This window comes from Phodopus roborovskii, unplaced genomic scaffold (genome assembly GCF_943737965.1).
Source record: "Phodopus roborovskii unplaced genomic scaffold, PHOROB, whole genome shotgun sequence".
NCBI lineage: Eukaryota > Metazoa > Chordata > Mammalia > Rodentia > Cricetidae > Phodopus > Phodopus roborovskii.
In genome coordinates this window covers 2,175,311-2,195,808 of record NW_026126558.1, presented here as the reverse complement: position 1 = coordinate 2,195,808, position 20,498 = coordinate 2,175,311, and the positions used below count along the sequence as shown (strand labels likewise).

At 47.8% G+C, this 20,498-nt stretch overlaps 1 pseudogene; it reads left to right on the top strand.

Annotated features, from left to right (window-relative positions):
* The first annotated feature begins 7,401 nt into the window (after nucleotides 1-7,401).
* LOC127234512 (40S ribosomal protein S2-like) lies at nucleotides 7,402-8,331 on the top strand (annotated as a pseudogene).
* Nucleotides 8,332-20,498: the final 12,167 nt, after the last annotated feature.

Sequence of the window (20,498 nt, the reverse complement as noted above, 5' to 3'; positions counted from 1 at the left end):
TCTGAGTTTAAGAGTTTCCATCTTATTCCAGAGCTTCTGTAGGATGTCCTGTATGAAGAGCCTTGGGTTTCATTTCCTGCCTACCCTTAGTTTATGCTTTCTACTGGGGAGAAGCTAACAAGACAGGGTCTTGGTAAGAAAGATCAGAAAAAGGAAGACTGGCCTATTCCTGTTCCTCTTTCCTTATACTTCTTTTGTCTCTGAATGTTCTAGAACACCTGACACCTGGACACATGTTGATGACCTGTTAAGAGACGATGTCCTGACTCTTCTTTCTTTTTAGTATTGATTTTGTTTTTAAGTGTTCAGCTCTGCTCTGTGGCTTTTAGCAGCTAGGAAGCCATGGTACATAAGTGTGTGTGTATATGTGTGGTGTGTGTGTGTGTGTGTGTGGGTGTGTGTGTGTGTGTGTGTGTGTGTGTGTGTGTGTGTGTACATAAATGCAGGTGCCCAGAGAGACATCAGATCCTGCCAAGCTGAAGTGACCGACTTTTGTGAGCAACCTGTTGTCAGTGCTGAGAACTGAACTTGGGTCCTCTGCAAGAGAGGTAATATTTGCTCTTTGCAGCTGAGCCAGCTCTCCAGCCCAACCTGGCCAGGTTCTTCTTACAATGACACCAGTTGGATCACATGAGGGCTCCCTCCAGTGACCCTGTTTTACTTTGATCACCTCTTTCAAGACCCAGTAAGGCCACAATCTGAGGTTCCTGGGTCAGGACTTGCCCCCAACAGAAGAAAAGTAGGAAGACAAGCTCTGTGCAAGGCAATAGAGACAAGATGAGTAGCCAGCTCTCATTGTGACTGAGTAGGAAATGATAGCTACAGAGGGAGTAAATGACATACTGGATGCGTGAATCCTGAAAGGCTTGAAGCTGCTTCCAGGTTTGAGAGAGCTCAGTGAACTTGACATATAGAAGCTGGGTAAGGCAGTGCACACTTGCAATCCCAGCACTAAGAGGTAGAGGCAGGAGGATAGGAGTTGAAAATCATTCTGGCTACTTAGTGTGTTTGAGGCCAGCCTGAGCTATGTGAGACCTTGTTTAAATACACCTCCCCACCCCCCACACACACACACGATGGATTCTTAGCTGCTCAAAACCACAGAGCAGAAATGAAATCTCCCCCAAACTCCATCCCAGGTAACTATGTAGGCAGAGCTGTCAGCCACAGGCCACACGCAGCTGCTGTGGGTAACTGCAGAGCTCCATCCCTGGGATGCTGTCACCTTCTGAAACAAGAGTGAAAGTCACCACATCCTCAACTGCATCCCCTAAAACAATCTCTGAGCCACGCCCCATAACTGTGCCCCTCAGTGAAGAAGCACATGAGGGGATAGAAAGTCTGATGCCTGTCACTCCACTACCTAGGTGCTCATTCTTCATGCTTCAGATACCCAGGTGACATCACTCAGCTATTCTCTGCACTGTGAGTGCTTACTTAATCTTCAAAGAGAGTTCCAGACTGGTATCTGGTGACTAAATGGAGGTCAGAGTTCCTCTGACATCAGGCATATCAGGGGCAGACCCAGTGACAGTTGCCAGGTCTCAGTGACCATGTGCAAATGCAAACTTTGATCTCCTTCCTGCCTAGTGCCTCTCTCAGACTCTACACACACACACCCTGGCCATGAAACAGTTTCCCGGTTGCCACCAGTCACCATGCAAGCACATAGATCCATGGTGCTGCCTTTTATTGTTTTCCAGAACATTCTCTCTCAAGTCCAAACATTGCCACATCACCACCACCTCTTGGCTAAGCTGCCCTTTATGACCCAGCACAAGGCACAAAAGGCATCAAGCTGGTATTTCCTCTGCCCCGTAGGGATTTTTATGGGGCTTTTATTTGGTTTCGCTTTTGCTGTGCTTCTGAGAATTGTTCTTTTGTTCTTCCGTTTGGTCGTGATGTCCACTCTTCAAGGAATTCTGCTCAGAAACATCACATAGTTGTTACCTGAAGCATATGCCTCCAGAAAGAGAGCTGCACCCACCACCACATCCTCCCAGGAACTAATGGCTTGGAGGACAGAACAAGCCCATCCTCATTGCTGGACTTGGGTAAACCAAACAGAGGCAAGAAAGCCACGTCTTCATGCCGGGATGCAGGAAGAGCCTCATAGTCTGAATTAGTCACCCTAGCAACTGCTTGCCTGAGACAGAGACCTGCTCATCACAGAGCCAGAATTTGAGCAATTGTTAGATATGCAGTCCCCATACCACCACCATGAGGGGCCACTGACACTTGCCTGGCCCTAGCAAAGGCCATCCAGGCCATGTCTGGGACTTTGAACTCTTAGCCACTCCCAGCAAAGGCCATGGGTGATATCAAAAGCCGCCATCTTGTGCGTCACCTACCTAGATGGAGGAAGTTTCTCAAAGACTAGTGATTGAAATCAGAGTTCAGAGGAAGCTGGAGTGAGAGGAAAAGGAGCCCCTGACCTGCCTGTCGCTGCAGGTGGCCTGGGTCACACAAAGTCCCCATTAGAACCACCAACTACATCAACTCATATCACTCTTACATGTGGCTACAAGTCCTCACTAACTGTGGGGTGACCGATGCTAGCCTAAGCTGCACCCACTGACCATGTGTGTGTATGGAAGGGAGAAGACGTGAGAAGAATGTGCTGAAAGAACACAACACTAAGATGATGGTGGGCCACACAAGCATTTCGAAGGGGGGTTCCAAGTCTCTATTGGGTGGGTAATCATAGCACCAAGGAACTATTGGGCAGAGGCAATTAGCACCTGGACATGTGGAAATGCTTTTAGAACAGGTTTTAGATGACAAAAGTGACTGCCCACTATGGCCAGCTCTGGATCACCAATGGAGATTCCTTGTCTGAGATTGTCCTAACCATGTGTTTATCCTCCTAGTACTATATTGTCAACCTAAGGGTTAAGTGAAGCCCAGAGGGGTGGCTTCAGCTACATCCTCCATCACCCAGAAGGGGCCTTCAAACCGAGCTGCCCCTTCAGAGCTCCAGGATGTCCTGAACTCTGCACAGCCCCAGAAGCCTAGCCCTGTACTGCCTGTCCACTGACCACAGGCAGGGCTCCAGTTGAGTCAGAGGGGAGTCTGGCTAGAGGCATGGCTGGAAGATCCAGCTTAATCCCCTTACTCATCCAAAAGGTCACAGGAGGGGCAGCAGCCTTAGGGGGCAGAGCCTCTCTGTTGACTGCAAGTTCAAAGAATGCACAGAAGGCCACACAGTGCCCCCTGGCTCCAACCTCAGAAATGGAGCCGGTTCTGACTCAGAGAGGAAACAAATGCTGAATCACCCTCCACTTCCTCCTCCAGCCCAGCTCAGCCAAGACTAGCAGTGGCTTCCAGGACAGACAGGTGACCACCACTTGTAAAGATGTAAGGAGAGCACAAGGCCCACTGTGCCACAGGCCCACCAGACCTTCACTATGGCCCTCCCCCTCAGTGTTTTCTAGACCCTGAGTAGCTTCTAACAGTCCTGCCCTGTCCTGCCTTGACCTTGGCTGTGTTATTTTTCACTTCCCTGTTCAGAGCACAGCCACACTTTCCAAACATCATGAATCACCAGCGGAGCAACGGCCACTTAGTAAGGCAGGAAACCGCTGCACAAAGCCAGGCCTGGACACAGCAATTCCTTGCTCTGGCCTCTCCTGCCCCCTGCTCGCTGTGACACAAGGCCTCAGTGGAGGTCCTGGGGACTGTATATTTAACCCCTCCACCATCAGCCCTTACACTGGGCAGCATCAGGCAGCATCTTCGGGGTGCAGCCTCCCCTGCTTGAGCAGTCTGAAGTGAAGCTGGTATCTCCCAGTTGCCAAGGGAGGGAAACAGGTCAGCTCATTCAAACCCCAGGCTGTTAGAATGACTGGATCCAGCAGACAGCAGAGCCATCAAGTGGCCATGGGGCTTCCTCTTGCAGCCTTGCAATTATGAACTGAGGTCACCTCTGTCATCCAAGCCCCTGCAGATCAGACCGTGTGGATGACATTCAGCAAGTTCCCAAAAACTGGTTGCTAGTGAAGTCCACACATCAATCAACAACAGGGACTGGGGAAATGGCTCACTAATGCTGATAAGCACAAGGACCAGAGTTCCAATCCCCAGAACTCACATAATAAGCAAGTGTAGCACAGTGCTTAGTTCTGGGTAGGTAGAGACTGGAAGATGCTATGTTTGCTGGCATCTGATCGGTGAGCTCAAAGCTCAGTGACAGGCCCTGTCTCAAAAAATAAGATGGAGAAGTGATTGAGGCAGACACCAGCACTGGACCCTGTCTTCCCCATATGTATGCACACACCCAGTCACGTTAAGAACACAAGCAATGTTTTCCAGCTATCAGCGAGGGGGGGGGGAGGGAGAAGGAGGGAAGAAGAGAGGGAGGAAAGAAGGGAGGGAGGAAGAGGGAACTGGGATTGATATGTAAAATAAAACAAACAAACAAAAAAGCCAAAAGCAATGTGAAATTGAAGTTTCCCTGACAGGTCATATCTGTCCAAGATAGGCCTTGTGTATTCTCTGTCCCTGTGGTCTAGGCTCTGGTTATTTTTTCTGAGTTCTAATGGATAAATCACATGTGTCTATACTCTCTTAAGTAGCCCCCATGTGGCAGCTGGATGGATCAGGACAGACGACCAGGGTCAAGAGTGTAGACAGGCAGAGCTTTCACCTCAAATGCCAAATATCCAATATGGTAATCAAATCCCAGATTCCAGACATTGGAGAATTAACTACATTAAGCACCACAGACCACTGTTCTGGGTAGCCAAACAGATCCAAATGTTTTGAAAACATATAAATCACAACACTCTAGCTCTTCAAGTCCGGAAACAAATTTTAGAGCCTTAGTGATAATAGAAGAAGTAGCTCCTGAAAACCAAACCAAACAAAACAACCTTCCCCTGGGGATGGAAAGAAAATTTGGTGGTTAAGAGTACTGGCTGCTCTTGTAGAAGACCCAAGTTTGCTTCCCAGAACCTACATAGAGGCTCTCAACCATCTGTAACTCCAGTTCCAAGGAAACCAATGCCTTCTTCTGACTTCCAAGGGCACCAGGTATGCACATGGTGCGCGCGCGCGCGCACACACACACACACACACACACATTCAGACCAAAAAACAAACAACAAAAAACAAGAAAACCTCAGCCACATAAGATAATTCTTTAAAATAAACAAAATCTATTTTGATATCTCATCAGACATCTAGGAGAACCAATGACCAGAGAAGCGAAATGACTTGCTGAGGTCACACAATGTAAAGTGACAGAGCCAAGAGATCTCACATCCTCTGGCTGGTAATTCAAGGTTATTTTTATTTATCATAACTGTCATTGCAGTGGGTAGGTGTAGGAGTCAAATCAGATGTCCTTCACGCCCGCTGAAGCTATTCTCATGATGATCCTAAATATTCTAGATCAGCCCAAGCCTGTGGGAGAGTGTACACAGTACCTGACATTCTTAGTCGGGACATTACAAATTTCTTTGATAGGCACTTTGCATATAACTACCCCCGTATTTTCAAAGGAGTCCTTCACACAGGAAAAATTAAGAATCTGTGACCAAAAGTGAGGGGAGGGTGACTTCAGATGCACAGTTTGTGCCATCCACTCAATTCTATCTTTGTACTGTAAAAACAGCATTAAATGTATACAAGCAGACACAGTCTGTACCAATAAAACTTTATTAACAATATATTATGGGCTCAACCTAGCCCAGGCAATTGTTTGTCCTGAACCAAAGTGTATGATTGGCTTCCTTCCCATTACATCATATCCTGTAGATATCAGGGAATGAATGGCCCCTATGTTCCTGCCATGGATCCAGCCCTCATCCAGGAATAGTCAAGAAGCAAGACAAAGAATTTGTTTCACTTTTCCATTAAACAATGACAAGTTCTTTGAATTTCTAATTGGAAACTTTCACACATCAGTTGAGGTTGCTGCAACTCACTTCCTGCCACCCACTTACTGTGTATTTTGAACAAAACTGTGGTGAAGGACAAGGTGTCCTTTGGCCTCTGGCGGTTGTCTGGAGTGCACTGTCCTGACTCATGGGTAGACAGGCCACAGGAGAGCTACTGGGACATTCTTCCCTTGTCCATAAAGTTCTGACTGCGTTCAAACTGGGGTCTAAACTAAGAACCCGAGACCAAACAGCTGGGAAGGAACTGCAGCTCTCCCTCTTCTGTGGGTTAGGACTTTGAAGCCAGCAGTAGGGCGTTCTTTCTTGTGGGAATTCCTACTCCCCAAAGTTGCTTCCTCCTCCCACAGACCTTTCTTTGGCCATGTACCTTTCTGAAAAGTCATCCATTCTTGATGAAAAGAGGGGAAGTGGCAGGGCAGCCTCCCTATAAACACACATCTCTTAGCATCCTCCCGGGATGCAAGGAGATGAAGCAGATGCTGAGCCTATGGGCCACAGGCTGTTTTCTCACTGAATCTCCAGAGCTTCTGGGGAACTGGAGCCATCCCTTTCTCTTCCTTTTTCTTGTTCTATCAGGACGCCTTTCTCAGCCTTCCCATGGAAAATCTCAGAGCAGGCCTTCCTGTTTTTGTTTTGTTTTCCTGCCCTGCTGCTGTACCCTTCGACCTTCTGTCCTGTGTCAAGATCCTTGTACTGAACTGAGAACAAGGCATAGGCATGTGTCCCAGCGCCAAGGAGCTGGCTCAGCAACTGGAAAAGGAGAGGACCCAGTAGTAGTTCCTGCTCATTCCTGCCTGCATGCCTGTGGGCTGAGACAAGGCTTCTCTCAAGTCCTGAGTCATTGCCTCATCTAAAAACAAAGAAAAAGAAAAAGGCTCATGGGGAGGGATGGGGCGTAGGAACCCAGAAGAATCTGTAGGCAGTTAGTGGTTGCTTAAGTGTACAGCCACTGTTTAGTAGCCCATACCCTTGCAAGCAACCCTAATGAAACTCTGCCTCCCACCACAAAAAAAAAAAAAAAAAAGGAAAGGAAAAAAAGGGGCCTGGTTGGGCAGAGAAGGGGGGGAGGGGTGAGAGAGGATAAGGTAGTAGAGGTGAGTGTGATCAAAATAACATTATACACATATGTGAAAATGTTTTATATGGGGCTAGAGAGATGGACCCACAGTTAAGCATACTGCTCTTGCAGAGGACCAGAGTTCAGTTCCCAGCACCCACACAGAAGTTGACAACCCTCTGTTCCAGGGAACCTGTCACCCTCTTCTGGCATCTTGGAGCACTGCACTCGCATGTATGCATAAATTCACAAAGGCTCATAAACTTGTAAATTAAAAATAAGCAAGTCTTTAAAAGGTAAACCAAAAGCCAGGCTGTGGTGGCACACGTCCTTAATCCCAGCACTCAGGAGGCAGAGGCAGGTGGATCTCTGTGAGTTTGAGGCCAGCCTGGTCTACAAAGCTACACACAGAAACCCTGTGTCAAAAAACAAAAACAAGCTTCTTCTACTTCGGGAAAACACCAAATGGCGGATGACGCCGGTGCAGCGGGAGGGCCCGGAGGACCCGGGGGCCCAGGATTAGGAGGCCACGGCGGCTTCTGCGGAGGCTTCGGCAGTGGTCTCAGGGGCCGCGGTCGTGGTCTAGGCCATGGCTGTGGTCGAGGCCGTGGGGCTCGTGGAGGTAAAGCCGAAGACAAGGAGTGGATCCCCGTCACCAAGCTGGGCAGCCTGGTTAAGGACATGAAGATCAAGTCCCTGGAGGAGATCTACCTTTTCTCTCTGCCCATTAAGGAATCCGAGATTATTGACTTTTTCTTGGGGGCATCTCTTAAGAATGAGGTTCTAAAGATCATGCCAGTACAGAAACAGACAAGGGCTGGCCAGCGGACCAGGTTCAAGGCTTTTGTCGCTATTGGGGACTACAACGGTCATGTTGGTCTTGGTGTTAAGTGCTCCAAGGAGGTAACCACAGCTATCCGAGGGGCCATCATCTTGGCCAAGCTTTCCATTGTCCCTGTGAGGAGAGGCTACTGGGGGAACAAGATTGGCAAGCCCCACACTGTTCCATGCAAAGTGACAGGCCGCTGTGGCTCTGTGTTGGTGCGTCTCATCCCTGCCCCCAGAGGCACTGGCATCGTCTCTGCTCCTGTGCCCAAGAAGCTACTGATGATGGCCGGTATTGATGACTGCTACACATCAGCCAGGGGCTGCACTGCCACCCTGGGCAACTTTGCCAAGGCCACCTTTGATGCCATCTCTAAGACCTACAGCTACCTGACCCCTGACCTGGGAAAAGAATCACCAAGTCTCCTTATCAGGAATTCACTGACTGTCTTGTGAAAGCCCATACCAGAGTCTCTGTTCAGAGGACCCAGGCTCCAGCTGTTGCCACCACATAAGGGGTTTTATACAAGAAAAATAAAGTGAATTAAGTCTTTTAAAATAAAAACTAAAAAAAAAAGGTAAACAAAGAAAATGTCATAATGAAACTCATTAATGTGTGAAATTAATATATGTTAATTTTAAAGCATTTTTTAAAGGCAGATGAGAATACAAAGATTTGGTTTGGGCATACCCACCTACACTAGATGCAAAAAGTAAAACATTGGTTTTGAGTGCTGTCACTGCTGGACTCACTCTCATTTAGTGCTGCGTGATCTTTTCCTTTGCTTTCCCCATTGGTGCCACTAGGAGCGTGTACGTTCCTGAGGGGACAGTTGTCCCCTCAGCCTGGCCCTGCATATTTGGCATGTTTGGAAGCCGCAGGCACTGGCCAGGGATCACTTCTGGAAGACTAGGCTGCAGAATGGATTCTTTATTTCTCCCACACCTGCCCCAGGCACAGATCAGATGCAGATAGGACAACAGGAAACATACCAGCAGAGCTGAGGACATCCCCTCACAGGCAGAAGAAACTCTTGCTAAGCTGGTCCGGAAACCCCAGAGGGAGCATGTAAAACAGCCAGGGACGGGTTAACCAGCATACATTATACAGGGAGTTTCCACCATTTTTACCAACCAAACTCTGAAGCCCTGCAGTTTGGGAAAGGTCCACCAAGGGAAACAGCTGAGGGAGGCCGAGCTTAGCTGTTCGTGGTGTCTGCGATGCATGTTTCCTGCTGAAAATAGCCTGTCTGGTTCAGTCCCTTTTCACAAAAAGTTCTGAACATAGTTTTGCTCATCATGTCCTGAGGCGGCCCTCAATAACACCCTAAACATCTAGGGGAAGGGAGGGTGATCTTGGGAAGCACCAGAATCATCTACAGAATCACCAAGAGGGGATGTTTTTAGCCTTGGAAAACATGGTGACACCCTGTGTTGAATGGACCTTTGCAGAAATAGGTCAGGTCTGTATGTACCTCTCAGAGGGACAATGTCAAATTCCCATCGGAGAAAGAGACTGATTTATTCTGTTAATAATAGCAAAGGCCGTAGCTTTCCGCCTTGAGCTGTGTAAACGTCACCGGGAAGAAAATCAAACCAAAACAAAACAAAACATTATCTTTGGTTAAAACATTGTCAATCTTTTTAAAAAGTGAATTGGAGATAAAACAGACAGTCCTCTGGAAAAGCCTCTGCAAGCGCCATACCTTAAGACAGCTGATGTTGGCCTTGTCTATAAACCTCTCCAGCATTTGCTTGTCTAAAAGAATAGCTAAGAACAGAAAGCCAGGTGGAATGACTTCAACTCTTCTAGGTTTCTTGTGCTGGTGATCAGACCAAATCACTGCATCAAGAAAGGCAAGGGAGTGGAGAGAATTCATTTAAATGGGGATGGGGGAGATCCTGGAGAGATGGCTCAATGGTTAAGAGCACTGGCTGCCCTTACAGGACACCAGGGCTTGATTCCCAGCATCCACATGGTAGCTCACATTTGTCTGTAACTCCAATTCCAGAAGATCTGACACCCTCCATGGGCACTGTACACATGTGGTACACAGACAAAGATGCAGGCAAAGCACCCAAAGATGTAAAATGTAAATAAATAAAATTATTTTTAAAGAATGCGTTTATACAATTCACACAGTATAAAATTCAGGTGAGTACCCGGGTAGAAGGGAGTGTGCCAGCCAGAGCTGAAGTTTAGGGTTTCAGGAAGAAGTGGTCTTGAGACAAGTGGTAGCAATAGCATTTGTTCCTACCACAGGGCCTTTGAACATGTTCTCCCCCTCAGCTGCAATGTCCTAGGCCTCAGAAGCAACCAGCCCTTCCAACATCTGGATCATGAACTTTCAGTCTCCAAACCTGACACAGTAAATGTCTGTTGTTTAAGCTGTGTGGTCTTGGTGCTTTCCTTCAGCCACATCAGGAAATTAATACTGGGAGTTGACTGAATCTCCTGTCAGGCATGGTCACTAACTTCCATTAGACAGACACTTTAAAGATAAAGGTCTGTGGGTGAATGGCATTGCTGCTTATGAAGGGGAGGGGCAATGACCTTGGCTCTGTCCTGCTCATGATGAGACAACAGTACCTGCAGGACATCCAGTCCAGTCAGAGGTCAAAGGAGATCAGCAAAGCTCACCTCTGTGAGTGCCTGTGAGCACGCTTCCAGAAAGGATTAACAGAGCATCTCCAGCTTCATCTACGTGCAGTGGTCAGAATGCTCGAGTCTATTAGGGGCTTTTGGCAGAGAGCAGACCCCACAACCGCTACATCTTTGAGCTGCTGCCTTGACCTCCATGCCTTTAGCTGTTGGGAGAGTCGGACAATGTAGAAAGCTGTTCCCCCAAAACAGAGAGCTGTCCCCCAGTCCCCATAGAGGTAGAGACTGAAGAAGCCCCAGCCATCGTGTTGGAGCAGAAAAGCTGGTGTGTGACTTCAAGACCACAGCTGGGCTCTAAATTCAAGCACCACCAGTGGGTCTCAGCCCTGAGCCCTGTGACTACAGAAGGGCAAGACCATAACCCTTCATCATTTTTTATCCCAAGGGTGTTTAAAAATTTTAGTCTACAGTCATTCTTAATTGTGGTAAGATGCACAGGACACAAAATTCACCATGGTCAGCATTTCTCAGGATGCAGTTAGGAGGGGTTAAACACGTTCACATTCGTCCCTACCAATCATCTCCAGAACCTTTTCATTTTGCAAAACCGAAAAACTGTACTCATGAAACAACCTCCCCAGCCCCCACCAGTCCAGGAAACCACCTCTTTACTCTCTGTCTCTGCGAACTTGACTATTTTTGGTCCCTTGTGTAAGCAGAATCACATCATTCTCTTTGTGTCTGTCTTACTTCACTCAGGGCAACATCCTCAGTGTCCATCTATGCTGCAGCAGGGCCAGACGTCTTTTCTTTTGAGGGCCAAACAAGACTCCATCAGATGTCCACCTGTCTTCATTTACCCATTCCTCCAAAGATGGACATTGAGTTGCTCCCTTCCACGTTTGTACTATTCCACCAATGTCTCTTCATAGCAATAAAACCCTAACTAAAACATGCTACCTTGGGTTAACTCAGCTTTACAAACTCTGTATCATTGTCCCTTGCAGCCATTGACCCACGGGCAACCTGGAGGACATCTCTAAACATGTCTGACTCCCAGGACATGTGTGCAAGCAGGTTCCAGAAAGAACATCGCTTGGGATCTAGCTCACTTGATTGAGTTCTCATGTAAGACTCGTGAAGCCCTGGTTTTGATCTCGGTACCACATAAACCAGGCATGGCACTCATTTGTGAGACACTGTATTTAAAAAACATTAGAGAGAAGAGAAACATTCCATCCTCAAACACTTGTCACCACATCCTGAGTATGAGGTCAATCCACCTTTCCTTATGACTTCCCAGATGAAGGCCAAGGAGACCAACAGGGACACCTCCTCCCTCTTCCCACACAGCACTCCCTCCTGCTGTCCTTGGTGGTAACATCTGTAACACTTCTATCTTTTCATTTGTCCTCCACTCTGGCCCTACAGACCAGAGCAATGAAGAGAGACTGTGACCTCTGATCAAGGAATATCTAGGGCCTATGCCCTGCTCTTACTCATAAGGTGGCTGAAGGAGCAACATGTCAGCCATTGGAGTAAGACTTTGAGTGGGCAAGTAGGCTGACACCTTGCAGAAACTCACAGGCAGTTTGGGTGAGGGGACTTAAATATCACATCCCCCTCAGACCAAAATTACTGACATTCCAAAGGTGACCAGAGGACAGCTGTCCCTCTGCAGTTGCCTCCACAGGAGTGACATTAAAGGAATCAGCTTTCTCCAAGCCTCTATATATCCAGATCTTCAGAACCAAGAGGCCCTGGACCCTGAAGGTTGGAGCCTGGCTGCCCTGTGTTGTGTCCTGGGTCTCATGTCCTGCTTTCTCCAAGTATCACAAGTCAAGTGCTCTCTTGGCAAGGCCAGGACCTGGGGATGCCCCAGATATTGTCACCATGTATCAGCCTTTATTTGCACCATATAACATCCCATATAACATCATGGCCTGTCACATCCTTCTCCCTAATACCTCTACTTCCCCATCTCTAATTCACCATAGTGAAGTGAATTGCCATGGAGAAGTCTCTGTAGCTCCCAATGCCCATTAATCACAGTTCCCTCCCACCCTAAGAGGTACCTACTAGCCTTGCCTTTGATCCCAGGCTCTGGGACTTGGGAGAGCCTCTGAAGCTCACCTTGGCTTACAAGGTAAAGGAACTTTGCACAACAAATGGGAAAGTTGAAACCTCTGGCTCCCTTCCTGGGTCTACTCCCTAGGGCTTTGGTTCTGGCCTTTCAGCATCCCTACCTACCTCCCAAATCACCTCTTCTGACAAGCCAGGTAACACGGGCCTATCACCTCAGTATTCAGGAAGCTAAGGCAGGAGAATCATCTCAGATTCAAGACTAATGTGATATGCCAAATGAAAATGTTCCCCAGAGGCTCACAGTGGGTAGCACCATTAGGTGTGGCTTTATTGGAGTAAGTGTGGCCTTTTTGGAGGAAGTGTGTCACTGGGGCTGGGCTTTGGGATTTTAGAAGCCCAAGCCAGGTCCAGTGTCACTCTCTCTTCCTGCTGCTGCCTATCCAGATGTAGAACTTGGCTCCTTCTCCAGCACCATGTTTGCCTGTGGACGACTATGCTTCTGGCCATGATGACCTCTAAACTTAAGCCGACCCTAATTAAATGTTTTTCCTTTATAAGAGTTGCTGTGGTCATGGTGTCTCTTCACAACAATAAAAACCCTAACTAAGACAACTAGACAGGACTTCATAGTTACAGCAAAACCAACCATAAAAAAAGTAACCAGATATTAACCAATTAGCTTGTAAGGTCTTTTTAATCATTAATTTGGGGTACATGTGTGTGCATGCGTGTGCACACACATCAAGGCATGAGTGTGGACAACTAACAAGAGTCAGTTCTCTCCTTCCCCCGTGTGAATCCCAGAAATCAAACTCAAGTCATCAGCTTTGGTGACAAGTATCTTACCCACAAAGCCATCTAGTTGATCCCCTACTAGTTTTTAAGCTGGGCAGGATGGCTTGTGCCTATGATCCCAGCATTCTGGAGACTGAGGCAGGAAGATCACTTCCAATTAGGTCTAGCCTGAGCTATATACTAAGTTCAAGGCCAGTTTAGGCTACAGAGCAAGATCCTGTCTCATAAAATAAAAAGGGAAAATACCCTTCCTCTTTGAATGAGCTGAGAGCTCCTTGCCCTGGAGTGGTTCGAGTTCCTAGTCTGCATAATCTCCACCAAGCCCCTCCAGGATGCTCCAACAGCCCAAGATCACCCTTTACATGCCTCCCTCCCATGGGTTCCATCTCCCTCTTTGTCCACTGCAATTGTCTTTACCGAGTTCCCAGCAGATCTAACACACTCGCAGCCTGTGTAATCTGCTGTTCTCATTGCCAGATGAGCTCTGGTCCTACTTAGCCTTAATATGAGACCTCAGATGAAACTCCCTTCGAGGCAGCCTCACGCTTTCCTAGTGTTCTTCACTTCATGGCCACCCCCTCACTGGAGCCTCACCAGACCTTGATGACGTGGGCCTCACCACAGGATAGTCAATCTTTGAGGATGGGAAAGAGTGCCAGAAGCCACAGAGCTAATGGACAGCAGACCTGGGCCCCGAGCCTGGCCTCCTGACTCTGAGGCCATGACTCTGTTCTGCAGCACACGCTTCCACCATGTGTATCTACACATCTGTGAACACCACTGCCTGCAGCATCCAGAGGGCATGGAGTAGACTTGTGGATGCACCCCAGGAGCCGGAAAGGCAGGAGAGACTGCTTTTTGTTCATTTGGCTTATGGAGTGAGCTGGATTACTGCAAACCTAGCTGCTATGGCTTGAGTGACAAATGTCCCCATGGGCTCACACATTTGAACACTTGGTCTGCTGCTAGTGATATTTTGTGAGCTTGTGGGGCCTTTGAGAGTTGGGGCCTAGCAGAGGAAGTGGGTCGCTGGGGGTGGGCCTTGAGGTTTGGAGCCCAGCTCTACTTCCCTGCTCGGGTTCTCCCCTCTGCCTTTTAGTCCACTGAGATGTAAGTAAACAATGATGCTCCTGCTTCCATTCTTTTGTGTGCGGTGATAGAATGCACTCTCAAAGCAGGAGCCAAAACCAGTTCTTCCTCCATCCTGTGGCTTCAAGCAACATAAAAGGGAGCTTACCCTCTGGGTAACCTGCATGCCATGCTCCTCTGTCCTCTCTGATTTCAGCCCAGGGCATCTGATGGCTACAGGGTGCTGTCCATTCAGATAGGACTGGCAAAGTTTAGTATTCACAGGGGCCAGGCCTAACACCACCTTCCCACACTCCCATCTCCACCTCCAAAGGCAGCAAAGGCAGCAGAACAGCATAAGCCAAAGTGAGGGAGTGAGGCAGGGGCTTCCTCCCACTGCTCGGCTTATACACAGCTATTGCAGAAGCAGAGAGTAGAGGTGTCCTCCATGGTACCTGAGGTGATAGGCGACATGTCCAGGGAGGGACTCAGATTTCCATATCTCATCAGTGCTAGAAACCGCCCTGATCATCAGTCTGCATTGCCACCCATCACTCACAGGGGCCTTGCCTTTGCTGTGGCTCAAACCCTGAGACCTGCAGGCTTCTCAAAATGCTGACATCTCTGCCACACAGAAATTCATGCAATATTGGCTGTCAGAGGGCACAGGTTTTCTTTTCTTAGGAGGACTAAAAGAGGACCCAGATCAGCCATGACAAATAAATCTGTCTTGCCAAGTATTATCTAAAGAGAGAAAAGAATTGGGGGAGAGGGAAGAATCATAGAGAACAGAAGGATGAAAAGGCAAGAGAAAAAAAGAATCACTGTTTTGTCCACTTATGTTTCTTTGCTTTCAGAAGCAATATTCACATCTGCCTTATAACTTAACTGGCAACTTCCAGCTGGAGAAAGTTCCCTTGGTAGGTAAACTGATGACTGTTCAAGCTTGAGGACCTGAGATTGGTCTCCAGAACCCATTATAAAAAGCGGTGGTGACAGCATGCACCTGTAATTCCAGCACTAAGGAGGTGGACAAGAGCAGATCCCTGGGACGTTCCTCATGTAATCAGGGAGCTGCAGGCCAGTGAGAGACACAATGGACTGCGAGTTCCCCACAACCAAGAGCCAAAATAAATACTTCTCTTAAATGTTTCTGCAAGTATTTTGTCGCAGCAACAAGGGTAACTAATACATCTTGCTTCAAGGTTTAAGTCCGTGTGCACTGTTGGTGCAATGTGAGCTAATACAATCACTAGGGAAAACAGCATGAGCCGGCGTATGATAGCCATGCCTGTAATATCAGCATTTGAGAGGCAGAGGCAGGAGGGACAGGAGTTCTAGACCATCTTCAGCTATACAGGGATTCAAGGCCAACATGGGCTACATGAGAGCCAATGGGGGGGAGGTGTTTTACATTGCATATTTTGCCACAGATGAATTTAATTTTTATTGTTATTGTGTGTATGGTGTGTGTGTGTTTGGGAACATGTGCTATTGCAGGCATGTGGAATTCAGGGGACAACTGTGAAGTCAGTTCTCTCCTTCCATCTTTCAGGGATCAAATTTAGTCCACGAGGTTTGTGCAACAAGCACTTTTAATAGCTGAACCATTTTATTTAAGTCAGGCCTTTACATCTGTTTCTTTTATTCTTTACTCAAAAACACCTAGAAAACTTTTCATAACACACACACACACACACACACACACACACACACACACACACACCACACACCCCGGAAAAAACACACACTGCTCTCCCTAGGCAAGCATAAGCTTTTTACTTCCAGCCTTGCTGTTTGCTCTTGATCCCCATTCTGCTTGCTCTAAAACCTAACAGACACCTGTGCAGATATCCACCAGAAGCAAAGGCGGGCCCTAATGTCCACACATCATCCGGAGGTCTCAGATCCAGAGCAGCCAGTTATCTAGGGCCCTCACAGAGAGGAGGCTCTGGAGACAGCTGGACCTGGAAGGTAGCCACCTGCCACCTCCCACTCTTCCTCTGCGCAGCTGTTTGCTGATCTATGAAAGAGAAGCAACCAACTGAACAGTATAGCATGGACCCGTGGCCATACCTGCCATGAATCTTCACAAACAAGATGAAGTCAGCAGGGTGTGGTGGTACATGACTTTTATCCCAGAACTCAGGAGTTCAAGGCCAGCCAGGGATACATGGTGAGATTCTGTCTCAAAACAAACAACAAAAATCCCCAGAAAATTCTGAGCTGGGAAATTCTTTTATTTATTTGTATTTAGCACGTGTGTGGGGGTGGTACGTGTGTGTGTGTGTGTGTGTGTGTGTGTGTGTGTATGTATATATGTGTGTGTGTATAGTATATGTATATGTGTGTGCAGTATGTGTGTGTAGTGCATGTGTATGTGTGTAGTGTGTGTGTGGGGGGGGTGTTTGTATGTTTATGTATGTGCCAGGACACACATGTTGAGGACAGCTTGCAGGAGTCAATAATACCCTTTAATACCTCATGTTGTGGTGCCCACCAACTATAAAATTATTTTGTTGCCACTTCCTGTCATTTATTACTACTGTAAATCATAATGTAAATATCTGATATGCAGGATATCCAATATAGGACCCCAAACCCAAAGGGGTCATGACCCACAAGTTGAGAACTGCTGCACTTGTCCCTGAGCGAGAAGTCCAGTAGTCCTTGGCAAGTACATTTGCTGACTAAGCCACATCTCCATCCCTGAACTGGAGACTTCTGATTATCCTCCCCATTATACAGGTGAGAAAACCCAAAGCACACACACACACACCACATCCCTTTCCTGAGGTCATGTAGCCATATAGAGCAGAGCCTGGATTTAAACCCAGGCACTCTGGCCTCTGCTTGGTTAATATTCATGTTGTCTCTCGTTTACAAACCTCAACTCCAAAGCTGACAGTGAAGGTCCTAAAAACAACTTGCTGGGTAAGCTGTCCACAGTGCTGGGTGGTAGGAAAGGGGCCAAGCAGTGTAGCCAAAATTGCTGAGATATGGAGCATATGTCCTCATGTGTGTGGAGGCCAGAGGTCGATATCAGATATCTTTCTCAGTTGCTGTCTGAGACAGTCTCTCACTGATCCCAGGTCTCACCAGCTGGCTAGTCTTGGACCAGCTGACCAGCAAGGCCCAGGAGCCACTGCGTCAGCATCCTCAGCATGGGCATTGCAGATAGGTGTGTGTCACCACACATAGCTCTTTTTATGTGGACACTGGGGATCTGAACTCAGGCCCTCTCAGCTGTCCTGCAAACACTTCACAGAGCATCTCCCCAGCTCATCTTCACCAATGCTCTTACTGCAACAAAGCATACACAAGACAAAATATACCATCTTAGCCATTCTGGAGAAAACTGTCTTCAAGGATAGTCAACACACATTGCTACAACACTCTCCCCATAAAACAGTCCGTTTCTCCCTTCAACTGCTGTCATTGTGACACAATCATTTCCTACCCACCCCCTTGACAATACCTGCCGCAACCCTGAGGTTTCTAAGTTTCTAACTTTTTTTTTTTTTAAAGAACTCAAGATTTAACAGACAAGGTAAGCTCACACTTGTAATCTCAACTTGAAGAGGCAAGACTGGGCTAAGTTTGAGGCCAGCCTGGGCTACACAGTGAAACTTTTTCTCAAAAAAAAAAAAATCAAATTCAATTAAATTTCAAATAAGAGTGCTAAGGAGACAGCTCAGTCCATAAAGTGCTTGCTATGCAAGAAGGAGGACCTGAGTTTGATCCCCAGAACCCAGATTTAAAAGCTGGGCCTGGCATCTCACACTTGTAAGCTTTGCACTGGGAAGGAACCGATACCTGGACTCACAGGCCAGCCAGCCTAGCCCACTTGGTAAGTTCCAACCTAGTGAGAGACCCTATCTCAAAATAAGGCGGATAGTACCCAAGGAATGGCATTCAAGATTGGCCTCTGCTCCCTGACATATATGCACACGTGTGTGCACTCAAAAACATGAACAGTCATACACATGTACACAGACAAAAATGAGAATGAACAAAATATTTTAAAGACTGCCTCGGCAAGGACCTTCTACCCTGAAGAATGCTTACTGAGGCATTTTCCTATGTAATTTTTTTTTCTCCAGTAAAGACAGAGGATGTCCAAAGCTTTGGTTCCCCAAACCAGAAAGACTGTGGGTGTCTCTCAGAAAGCAGGAGGTTTTGGCATAGTCCCATGGGCAACTGGGGTTCCCCCACCCCTGCCCTCTGCTCCTTCCTCTCTCACCCCCTCCATGCCCCTCCCTCCGTGAGCTGGGTGGAATGACAGGCCTCTTTATTTTGCAGCCTGAAGGAAGCCCCCATTTGTCTGCACCTCAAGTCTACAAAGAGCTCCTGAGGAGCCCACATGAGCCCACCATCAGGGGATCAAGTGAAGGCTGCAGGACCCCCGCCCCCCTCACAACAGCGGCATCAATCTCTCTTTGAGTCCATGGGCCGGTGCCAGCAGGCATGATTCTGTTCAGGTCCCTCGTCCGCACCTGCCGCTCCCCAAACAGAAGCTACCCTGTACAGTGAAGCATAGAAAACAGAAAGCCGTTAGCCCCCAGTGAATGTTATTTTTAATGAAAGTGGTGCGTTTTGAGTCACAGCGTTGAAACCAGGTCAGGAATGAATCATCAGAGAATCGACCACAAAGTCCCCTGGAGGTGATCTGCAGATGACTGCCATGTCACCAGCTCCACACACGCCTCCCTGAGACGCTGTCACACACACGGAAGCCAGCATGGGGCCACTGGGTGCCATGTCAGCTCAAATGATGCTGTGTTGTCACCAATGGGATTCCCCGGCCTGGTGACGTGGTGGTCCCACCCACACGAGGAAGCCGCCATCATCCAGCTATGCCTAAGATTACATCATCCCACTGGCTTCCAGGTAGTGAGTCTCAGATGCTGGAAAGAGATAGTGGGACCTGCTCCTCTCTGGCCTGGACTCCGCTTGGTGCTCACACATTCTCCTGGCTTTGGAGAGGAAGCCCAGGGGCAGGGAGATGGCTCAGTCAGTAAAGTGTTTGCTTCACAAGCATGAGGACCTGAGTTTGATCCCTAGCACCTGCCTAAAAAAGCCAGGTATGGTGGTATGTGCTTGTAATCCCAGCACTGGGGAAGCAGAAATGGGCAGAAGCAGGGACAGGCAGATCCCTGGGGTTCACCAGCTTAGACTAATAGGCAAGCCCAAGCCTTTGAGAGACCCTGCCTCAAAAAAAATAAGTAGAGGGCTCCTGAGGAGCAACACTCAAGGTTGACTTCTGGCCTCCAAATACACATGCCTGTAGAGCATTTTCTTAATTAGTGATTGATGTGAGAGGGCCCAGCCCATTGTGGGTGGGATCTTCCTGGGGTGGGTCCTAGGTTCTATAAAAAATCAGGTTAAGCTATAGGGTGCAAGCTCTGTTGCATCTGCATTAGCTCCTGTCTCCTGGCTCTTACACTGTTTGAGTTCCTGTCCTGACTCCCTTCAATGATGAACTATGGATGTGGAAGCATAAGCCAAATAAACCCTTTCCTCCTCAACTTTCTTTTGGTCATAGTGTTTTATCATAGCAATAGTAACCCAAACTGAGACAGAAATTGGTACCAGGATAGTGGGGTATTGCTGTGACAGACCTGATCTTGTTGTTTTGGAGAGGATTATGAAAGAACCTTGGAGCTTTGTGCTAGAAAAACCATTGAGTGTTGAGAGTTCAGAGAGTTCTTTAAGGACTTTAGGGAATAAGAGCTCCGAAAACAATGCAGAGGATGCAGGCCTGGCTTTGTGAAGTTCCAGAGGGAAGCAAGGACTCTACTGGACCATTTGTGTGACAGATATGTGGTGTCTGGTCAGCTAGAACTGAAGAATCAATTGTAATTAACAAGAGACCAGAACCACTAAAGTAGAACCTTTGTTTTGATGGGACAACAGATACTAAGTCAGCTGGGGCTAGAGAATCAGCTGTGATTTAGAAGAGGCCAGCATTACTGAGGCAAAATCTTCCGGAAAGTGCTTCCTCAGAGTCAGAACATGCAAACTGTGTTCAGTGTCCAAGGCTATCCTTTGTGCCGGCAGCCAAACTCGATTGTGTACAGTAAGAGTCTCCCAGGTGGTACTGATGTTGAAAGCATAGAGGGGTGGTGGAGAGCAGCTGAGGCTGAGCACTGTGGGAGGCCTCGAG